We start from the raw sequence: 10,887 nt of genomic DNA, 5'->3' as shown, positions 1-10,887 counted from the left end.
TTTTTTTTTTTGAAGTGTTGGGAATGGAACCCAGGGCCTCACATGTGCTAAACCGGTGAGCTACCCCGAGCCACATCCCCAGCCTTCACCTGCACTCCGGGTGTCATACCTAACCCAATGGTGCAAGGATTTGCTATCATGTTTTCCTATAGGAGTTTTATAGGCTTAGCGTTTATATTTGGGTCTATGATCCATTGTGAGTGGAATTTTTTACATGATACTTGATAAAGGTCCGACTTCACTTTGTGCATGTTATTGTAAAACAGTGGCTTTGTAAATATCCAGTTGTTTCAGTGTTATATTTTGAAAGTACCCTTCATGCCCGCCCTGGACTGTCTCAGCATGCCTAGTGAAAATTAATCGACACAAACGACACCCCTCTCTACCTTAATAGCCGCCGTGACGTCCCCGTGTGCTTATTTTTATGCACTCAGGGCCGCACCACTGGCACACTATTGCACAAACAGAGCAGAGGCAGTCTGTCTAAAAGTTTGCATGTGTTTATTTTTAAACTTGGAGGAGGAAAAGGCTTTCTAAGTAGGGTAGAAAACTTAGAAGCTGTAAAGGAAAAGATAGATACTTGCGACTATATAAAATTTTTGAATTTCTCTTTGGCACAGAAGAGCTCAAGTAAAGTAAAACAAACAAATCTGGGGAGAGAATCTGCAAGCACATACGACGAATGAGCGGCTATTTCCTTAATCTGTAAAGAATTCATCAATAGAAGGTCAATAAGGGTTATGAGCAAGTAACTTAGAGGAAGAGGGTCCTGGAGCTCCCAATTAAGATCCAGGTGGCATTCGTGAGAGGTGGAGTCCCATCTTTGGAAGGCTGACGTTCAAACACGGTGGCAAAGCCTGGTGCAGAGACCAATGTGGTGCGGTGCTTCAGGGAACGGGGATTCTGTCGTATTCTGAGGCTTTAGGCTATTGCTACCATTGCGGTTTGTAACTGGCCAATGTTCATTAAAATAGCCATTGCTCTGACATTGACCTACCAATTCCACTGCGGTGAGTATTCTGTTGTTAGAGTAAACAAAACAAAAAGAGGAACAAGCGGGAAGCAGCTACATGTTTCATCAGGGATACTAAATAGTCATCAAGGAGTTCTGTACATTCTAATATAGAAAAGTCCCAAAGAATACTTTTAAGGGACGATGGAAAGTGCACATATGAGCCAACTTGTGTATACATTTGTTATGGTTTAGATATGAGGTGTGCCCAAAGGCTCATGTGAGGGAAGTTCAGAGGAGGAACGACTGGGTCCTGAGAGCCTCATCCTCGTCGGCATGTTAATGAACTCCAGTGGGTTGGCTGGGTGGTGCCTAGGGTAGGGTGTGGCTGGAGAAGGTGGCCTCTAGAGTTGTGCCTTTGGGGGCCTGCATTTGTCCTGGAGTGGAATTCTCTGTCTGCTTCCTGAGGGTCCCCTCCGAGCTGCTTCCTTTCATCCTGGCTTTCTGTCTTGGTGTTCTCCCTCATCTCGGGCACAGGGCAATGGAGTCGGCCGTCTGTGGACTGAGACCTCTCAAGCTGTGAGCCCCAAGTAAACTTTTCCTTCTCCAAAATTGTTCTTGTCAGGTTTTTTTGGTCAAAGTGGCAGCAAAGCTGACTAAAGCATCCTTAAAATGTAAATGTAAAAAAATAATGTATAAAATAAAATGTGAAAGTGAACCCCCTACATGAACATTTAAAAATTCATGTGTATGCCTAGGTGTGTAAGAACAGCGTGGGTTGTTTCATGAAGAGCACATCAGGCAACCGTGAGCAGTGGTCATCTTTTGGAACAGGGGCTGGGAAGGGAAGGTTTCTTGTAATTGTCATTTTATATCATTCTACATTGCTGAATGATCTAAGTGCACACTGAATTTACTTTTAAAAATATGGTCAGATGGGATCACCCGAGTAGAGGGATCACGAACCAGTTTTCCATCTCTGTACCTTAGAAAACTTGGAATGGAACCACCATTTGACCCAGCTATCCCACTCCTCGGTCTAAACCCAAAGGACTTACTACAGGGATTTACTACAGGGACACAGCCACCTCAATGTTTATAGCAGCACAATTCACAATAGCTAAACTGTGGAACCAACCTAGCTGCCCGTCAGTAGATGAATAAAAGAAAATGTGGTATATATACTCAATGGAATATTACTCAGCAGTAAGAGAATAAAATCATGGCATTTGCAGGTAAATGGATGGAGTTGGAGAATATTATACTAAGTGAAGTTAGCCAATCCAAAAAAACCAAATACTGAATGTTTTCTCTGATATAAGAAGGCTGATTCATAGTGGGGTAGGAAGGGAAAGCATGTGAAGATTAGGTGAATTCTAGATAGGGCATAAGGGAAAACAGGAGGGAGTGGAAGAGGGGGGCAAGGGGTGTAAAAAAGATGGTGGAATGAGATGGACATCATTACACTAAGTACATGTATGAAGACAAGAATGGTGTGAATATACAACCAGAGATATGAAAAAATGTGCTCTATATGTGTAATATGAATTGTAAAGCATTCTGTCATGCATAAGAAATTAGAATTAAAAAATAGGTTATGATTTTTTAAGACATTCTTAAAATGCCCATCAGGTATACTTTGGCAACTCTACAAATTTCTAAAGTCTGGGAGGCGTTGGGGCTGGTGGAAGCCGTGTGCTTACTTGAGAATATGGATAAATGTTCACATCCATCTGTGCGCTCTCTCCCTCTCCCCCCTCTTTCCTCCCCCCCCCCGCTCCGTCCCTCCCTCTCTCCCCCCTTCCCCCTCCTGCCCCCCCCCCCCCTTAACCTTGGTGAACTCTTCACCACATGAACTTCACTTTTGAATGCTTTTGAAGTTCGCAGTTCAGGGGCTTAAGCAAGTTCACATTGCTGTCTCTCCATCCCACGGCTCACCTTCTTTCCGAACTGGAATTCTGACCCCCTAGCGACAGCTCCCCGTCCCCGTCACCAGCCCTGCTAACCTCTGTCTCTGTGATTTTGACTCCTCCAGGTAACTCATGTAAATGGAGTCCTGTGGTATCTGTTCTTCGGTGTCCAGCTTACTTCACCTAGGATACTGTCCTTCATGTCCGCCTGTGTGGCAGCACACCCCAGGATTTCCTGATCACGTTCCCTTTGGACTAGACAGCGTTTTGTTCCCCCACTCACCCACCGGTGGTCACTGGGCGGCTTCCACACTCGGCTATCTTGAACAATGCCGCCATGAGCTGGACGGACGGTGCTGTCTGCGACCTGTCTTTACGGTTTTGGATATGCCTATTCCCAGCATTGGAATTTCCGGATCGTGTGGCAATTCTTATTGAGTGGCTGCCACTGTCCCCCACAGGGGTGGCACCACCGTGCCTTCCTACCAGCAATGCGCAAGGGTTCCGATTTCTCCACAAACTTGCCAATGCTGCTGTTCGTGCGTTTCGCTTTTCTTTATGGGTGGCAGCCATCCTAAGGGTGGGAGGTGGCATCTATTGTGGCTTTGGCCTGCAGTTCCAGCCACTCTTCAGAAGACATTTACTGTATTCAGAGTCCTGAAATAAGTGCCCGGGCCCAGAGGTAAGTGGCCCCCACTGTTGGGACCATTGGAATGTGTGGGAGAGTCAGGTAAAGACAGCACATGTCATACCTACTTGGTGACATGTCACTGCGAAAGCTGGGCTGATGTACTTGCCCATTTGTTCTGTCATCTATGATATTTCCTCACAGGCCAGGAGTAGTGAGTTCCAAATAGGAGGAAAATTAGAGCATCAACCTTGACATTAGGAAATTCTTGTTCATTTACTTGTTCTTCCCCTTGCAAATTGGGAAAAGATGAGCATTCTTAGGTAGTGGGGGTAGAACCCAGGGTTCTTTGGAGCATGTTCTGCATTCGACAGGCATGAACCGTGCATTTCTAGGGGGCTGAGAGAAAACAGGGGGGAACACGTCTCCCGTGTAACTGCTTCATGTGCAGCCATGGCTGTGAGGAGGAGCAGAGGTGGCGATGACGACAGAGCACCTGGCATTTGCAGAGGGCATTTAACTCTTCAAAACACTGCCCCAGAATCAGAGGAGGTGGTGTCCGTGCTGAAAAAAGGTTATTGCTTAATTTTCCCCCCTTAATCTGTAATTACTCATGTGCTTCATGCACCTGGTGGAAGTTATACTTAACAGCATAAGCAAATTCTGATGGCCTAACTGGGTTTACATTTTCCTAGCTACTCTCTGCAGTTTCCTTAACATGGGCCTTACTAACCATTTTTGTATGTTTTTTTAATACTAGGTCCTTTGCTAGCAATATCCTCATTTAGAGTACCTTAGAGGTAGGAAATAAAATGTCTACGTGTGTTAAAATATGATCACATTCTTGAAAAATCAGCTATTAACAAGAAAAATGGAATACAAAAGTCTACAATCAGAGTAACAGAAGCCGGAGCTGGGATATCTTTGGGAAACCATTGGGTGATGGGTAGTATACAAGAAATTGGTGCATTTAAAAATCGAATGAGGTTTAGTGTTCATTCCTATAGAGTGATTTTTTTTTTTTCCCCCCTGACAGGTACACTTCCTGGTTTTCTGCAGTGGGGGTCAAGAGTGGCTCTTACAGTCACATTCTTATTCTTTCTGTAAGCTTCTGCCCTCATCATGCAGTTCTAAAACTGCCTGGGCCTCTTGGTGGGAAATAATACCTTCAGGAAGAGTTTGTCTCTCAACCCATCAGGACTCGGGAGGTCCCTGCACAGGGGCAGGTTGGCAATCCACTGCTTTCCCAGGTGTTGGGAGTGCGTCAGGGTGGTGGCACTCAGGAACCTCGTGTGATCAGAGAGGCCATAGTGTGGGGTGCTTGGAGCATTAGATTTTTCCAGAAATCCTGGAAGGATCCATTCAAGAAATGTGAGTTTATTATCCATGTTATATAGATTGAATCCTCTCCCCGCAAAAGATACGGTAAGTCCAGAGCCCTGGTACTTGTGACCTCCTTTGGAAATTGGGTGTTTGCAGATGTGATCAAGTTAAGATAAAATCATAATAAATCAGAGTGGGCCCTCATCCAGTGGCTGCTGTCCTTCTCAGAACAGAAGAGACACAAGAGATGACAGGGCCTCGAAGGTGGAGGCAGAGGATGGAGGATGCATCTTCAAGTGAAGGACACCAAGGATCTGTGGGGATCCACCAGAAGCAGAAGAAGGCCTGGTCAGATTTCCCTCAAAACCCCAGGGACACCTGGATTTTGGAATTTCAGCTTCCAGAGCTGTTGGATACTGAAGGCCTGCTGTTCTAAGCCATCTGGCCTGCGGGAATCTGCTATGGCCGTCTTCAGGAATTCAGACAGTTACGAGAGGCCTCCTGGCCTGGAGGAGCCCTGGGTGATGGGACAGCACTCTTGTCCTTGAGGAGGTCACACCCTGATGGAGAAGCAGATTGTGTAAAGGGGTCAAGTCACATAAGATGGTGGCTTTGGAGCCCCACTTGGCTTCCTCTCTAGAGTTTGGTTTTCTTGTCTTTACTGTGCCAGACACTAGTGTCCTTCTCCTGGGGTTTCTTTAGGAAGATTTTAATACACTGACAGATTTGAAAGAGCTTGTCCAGTGCGCGGCCTGCTGACGACCTCAGTGAACACTTGTCCCCAGAGGCCCAGACCAGTTTCCTCTCCTACTGAGATCGTTTAGTGTCAGTCTCTCTCCTTTCAAGTTCATGCTGTTAAATTTTGTATTCGTATTGTGTTTATTTAAGGAACCCTATGTTGGGTGAAACCTCATAGCATTTAGGTTTTGGCTCAGTGCATTGGAACACGCTCAAGGGTATTTATAGCTAAAAACGTTTGTGCACCCCAAACCACATTATTTTACATCTCCTGACACTTGAACGAGCTCTGGTTTGGTTTGGATCTATAAGCCTTCCTGTGGTGTGGAGGAGAGCGAATTTTCCAACGTCTTCTGCATCTCGGTAACTATCTTGGTCCTACCCCATGCACTGCGCCCAGACTGTGGTCTCTGTCAGGTGAGGCACGTGGAGGCCCCTGATGCTCACAGGATGGGCAGATACTGTCTGAGCATCCCTCTTGGCCATTCTTAGCCCATATTGGGCAAGAGCCTTTCAGAGCTCACACCCACCTTTCTCTGGATTTCTCAAGTGTCTCAACAGACATCTGTGTTGGGGAAAAAATGTTTTTCATATTTGGGTCTTGGCAGGACCTGGACACAGAAAATAAACACCTCTTTCAGTTTCTTCTATACACCTGCATAGAATCAAGCAAGGATTTATGAAGTTTGTTCCTTTTGGGGGAAAAAAAGAAAAAAGAAAAAAGAAACCCACTTTATTCCCAGCCAACACCCTGGCCTCCATGTGCATTTCAGTAGTAGCTGAGAGCCAGGTGAATGACGGGGCTGCAGGAGCACCCAAGTTTGCTAATGGGGAACCGACCCGAGGCTGGAGTAGATGGCGGGGCAGGAAACATTTGGAGAAATGAGAGCTGCGTTTTTATTCTTTGGTTGCCAGAAAGTCAAAAGCAAAGCTGGAATTTTGTGGTTCTGGCACTTTCTGAGCCTCCCCGTCATTTTCACAGATGGTTGTGGTTTAGGGCTAAGATGCTTCATCCGCCAGAGGGAAAGAGGCCCAGCGAATGTGCCCCCGCTGCCCACGTGGATGCCAAAGTCTACGCTGCTGCCGGAGAAAATGAGAACGTGGAGAAGATGGTTCTAAAGCACCAATTAGGATGCAAAATTGAATGGTACGATTACTGTGCGACACCGGGACTTGAACTTTCCTTTACATCATGTCACCTTGGGAGTCCCAGCTGTCTGTCCGTCAGCTTCCTGGAGCCATGCCCATCATGGCCACTGGACATTGGGACAGTTTTTCCTGCACAACAATGAGTTTGCTCTTGTCATTTGAGAAAACAGACCGGGGAGCTGAGACATGCCATCTGCCAAGGGCCTGGGGTGCAGTGGGGAGAGGCAAAGGTGAAGCCCACACCAGCTCTCCTCTACTCTGAGGGTGGAAACGCTGACCACATCTTTCTGCGTCAGCCCCTTTCCTAGTCGACCTTTCACCCCTTGCCATCTCTCACCTCCTCTCCTCCGACTCTCACCTGCGTCCTGCCCACACCCTCCCCGGCCAAGTGGGAGCTGGTCCACGTGGTCAGGAGAGCTGGGTGCGTCATCACCGTGCCCTCACCCAGCAAGACCATGCTCTGCAAGAAAGTCCCTCCTGGGAAAGGCCTTGGCCACTTCCTCTCTTGAGTCTAGAGACTGGCTGTCTTCCTACCAAACCTCTCCTCACTGCCCAGCACCCAGCTCCACTGTCGCTGCCTCTGGGAAGCCCTTTCCATTTCTCACAGCGCACGAGCCATTTCTCCATAATGGTCTTGACGCTTTGTGTTCTAGTACTCATCTCAGCCTGGACTGGGGTCCTCCAAAGAGCAGAACTTCATTATCCTGATGGCGTTCTTAGTATCTGCTAGAACCTGGTGCACAGAAAAGAGTCAATAATTCTGGTTCTTTGAGAAAACATTTTGTCAGATGACAAAATTATACAGTGTTATAAGTAGGCCCCGAGGCTAGAGACTTTCCTGTCATATCCCATTTGTTTGCATGGATATAACTTTCTGTCAGGCCCGTGTCCTGAGGCCTAGCATGGCACACTCAGCTCTCTGTATCCGTGAGATCTGCATCTACAGATCCTGCCAACCCCAGCTTGGAAATATTTTTAAGAATTGTATCTGAACTGAACACATACCGGCTTTTCTCTTCCCACGATTCCCTAAACAATTCAGTGTAACAACTATTTACATGGCATTTACATTGTGCTAAGCATTATACGCAATCTAGAGATGATTTAAAATATAAGGGGGATGTGCGTAGGATCTATGCAAGTTTGTGCATTTTATATAAGGCACCTGATATCCTCAGATTTTGGTGTCTGCAGGTCTCCTGGAGCCAGTGAGGCTAGGTCTCACCAGGTTCACGTTTGAGAAAAATGGTTCCTATTAAATTTATGTCATGATTTTCGTTTCACAGTGTACTTTCTTGGATGCTTCGGTATTACAACATTCAGGGGAAGCGGGAAGGGCACGCTGCCAGTCCATGGCATGAGTATTACCTCCCTGTGTCACAGATGAGAAAACTGAGACTTGGAGAGGTGTATTGATTTCTTCTTGGTTGCAAAGTTTTTAAATCCAGAGCTGGGCCTCCTACTCAGCTCCGAATCCCAGCTCGAAGAATTCTAACAACGTGGTATGGTTAAAAAAGCCTAACAATAATTTTGTGGGTTTTACAAAACAAAAGAAAACCACAGCCGGCCATGATAACAGCCGTGACAAAGCTCTTGAACCCTCAGGGCAGATGCTATCTCCACTTACAGGCGTGTCATGCACTAAGGGACCACTGATCTATGAGCAACGCTCAAACCCCAAGCACACGGGAGGGCTGTGGGGGCAAGCGCTGTCACAGCTCATCAAGAGCTAAGATTTGCAAACATGAAACGGCTTCCAAGACTTGGTTCCTTGGCCCCATGAGTGAGTGAGCGGCCCCTGGGGTGTGGCTGTGTTACTCTATCAGTCAAGAGCTGAAACAGACCTTGGCTGGGGTTCAGGGTGCACATTTGGGAGGAAGGTATGATTCATCCTTGTTTTGTCCAGGTTTGAGAGCTCAGGCAAGGATTCCTCCAGAGTCACGCTGGGCTCCCTAACTGTGTTTCCTCTTCAATAGGCTTTTCAGTGGCATTTCAAGGTTCCCTTGGGGACAGATTGGAAGAATTCTGTGTGTGTGTGTGTGTGTATACACACACATGTGCATACATGTACACTATATGTATTCTCCCCCCCCCACTGAGACACATACCCCATTTAGAAGTCTCTGCCTTATGAATTGGGTTTAGATAATGTCACCACACTGAAGAGATCTGTTGGATCCAGAGATGACACCAGGTATTTGGGACAAAAGAAATCTTGGAACATCTGTGGATCCTAGGGATAAGGCTCAGGGAGGGGTTACTCTGTCTAAGCCATTTAACCTGGAGCAGCACATTTGCCTGGAGAAACTCACCAGAGGCACATGTACTGGTTCCTGTTCTTGTCAGGACTGCCTGGTCCTCGGGTTCCTCCTTCCCCCCTGAACCTAGGTGACTTCTAGGACAACCCCTGGGGCCAGCCTGGCTCCCAGACCCGCCCAGCCTTTGGATCATTGGCTGAGCTGAATGAGTGGAGCACAGTCTCAGGCTTGGTTTCTTGTGAACACACTCTGAGGGCTGTCCCCTTGCCCAGGCACTTCTGCCTGCAGGGACATGGCAGAGTATGCAGTGCAGAGTCACTCCGGGGTCAGGTAGCCTGGAACCCAGGGTCTGCTCAGGACCACATCTGGCTTTGGTGGCCTCAGCATCTGCATCTGTAGGTGGGAGGCAGTGCTCACAGCAGGACAGACTCAGGGTTTTTGTGCCTGAGCCCAGGCCATGCCTCGTTTGTGGAATGGAGATGGTAATACCGACCCGGGGGCTGTCACAAGTACCATTTCCAGTATCAGAGCTGGTGTGGATCAGATGAGATCTTGGTGTCTTAGTCCACTTGGGCTGCTAACAAAGTGCCGCTGACTGGTGTCTTTCCCGACAGTGGGGGTTTACTTCTCACAGTCCTGGAGGCTGGAAGTCCAAGGTCAGGGCACCAGCTGGTCTGATTGTGGTGCAGGTCTTTTTCCAGGTGGCAGTCTACTGTCTTCTCTGTGTGTCCTCAAGTTGTGAGCGAGCTCTCGGGGCATCTTATATGGGCACTATCCATCCATGAAGGCCCCACCCTCACTGACCAAATGCCCTCCTGAAGGCCCACCTCCTCCTGGCATCACGTTGGGGTTAGTATTTAAAATGACTTTTAGGGGGACACAGACACTGAAGCCATCGCCTCTCTGCCTCACATCGAGGGCTTAGTAGACGTCGCCTGTTTGTATTCTCATTATTAGTGAAGCGTAGGGCCATTGGGGCTAAAGGTGGTTGGTTGGCTTAGTCAGTATAGGGACATGAGAGCCACCAGGGCTTGCTAAATGAGGAGGGTCCGAACCAAGAGTGTGGGTGAGGCAGGGCCCAGTCAGGACAGGGACACCTGCACGATCAGATCTGAGGCAGCTGGTCTTGCAACCCCAAGTTGGGGGAGCAAGACAGACTGGACCTGGGAGGGTCCAGCTGAGAGAAGGGCGAGGATGTGGGGGAAGGCACACTCACACATGGCTGGTGGGCTGCAAATTGGTGCAGCCAATCTGGAAAGCAGTATGGAGATTCCTTGGAAAACTTGGAATAGAACCACCATTTGACCCAGCTATCCCACTCCTCAGTTTATAACCAAAGGACTTAAAAACAGCATAGTACAGTGACACAGCCACTTCAATGTTTATAGCAGCACAATTCACAATAGCTAAACTGTGGAGGCTTTGCTGTAGATGAGATCATCATCTTTTAATTGAAAGAAACTGTGGTATCTTTATACAATGGAATATTACCCAGCAGTAAGAGAATAAAATCATGACGTTTGCAGGTAAATGGATGGAATTGGAGAATATTATGCTAAGTGAAGTAAGCCAATCCCCCCAAAACCAAATGCTGAATGTTTTCTCTGATATAAGGATGCTGATCCATAATGGGGATGTGGGGGGAGCATGGGAGGAATGGAGGAACTTTAGATAGGGCAAAGGGAAGGGAGGGGGCATGGGGGTAGGAAAGACATGGAATGAGATGGACATCATTACCCCAAGTACATGTATGAAGACACAAATGTTGTGATTCTACTTTGTGTACAACCAGAGATATGAAATTGTGCTCTATATGTGTACTATGAATTGAAATGAATTCTTCTGTCATATATAACAAATTAGAATAAATAAATATTTATTTTAAAAAGCTGAGAGCAGCCTGGATCTGGGAACAGCCAAATATTAGGG

At 47.2% G+C, this 10,887-nt stretch overlaps 1 long non-coding RNA gene across 1 annotated transcript; it reads left to right on the top strand.

Moving 5' to 3' along the window:
- The first annotated feature begins 2,071 nt into the window (after window positions 1–2,071).
- On the top strand, window positions 2,072–10,535 carry LOC125617259. The gene is made up of 2 exons (XR_007348202.1): window positions 2,072–2,187; window positions 10,485–10,535. It is a non-coding gene; the product is annotated as an uncharacterized LOC125617259 (long non-coding RNA).
- Window positions 10,536–10,887: the final 352 nt, after the last annotated feature.

This window comes from Marmota marmota, unplaced genomic scaffold (assembly GCF_001458135.2).
Source record: "Marmota marmota marmota unplaced genomic scaffold, marMar, whole genome shotgun sequence".
Lineage (NCBI taxonomy): Eukaryota > Metazoa > Chordata > Mammalia > Rodentia > Sciuridae > Marmota > Marmota marmota.
This window is presented reverse-complemented; position numbering and strand designations above follow the sequence as displayed.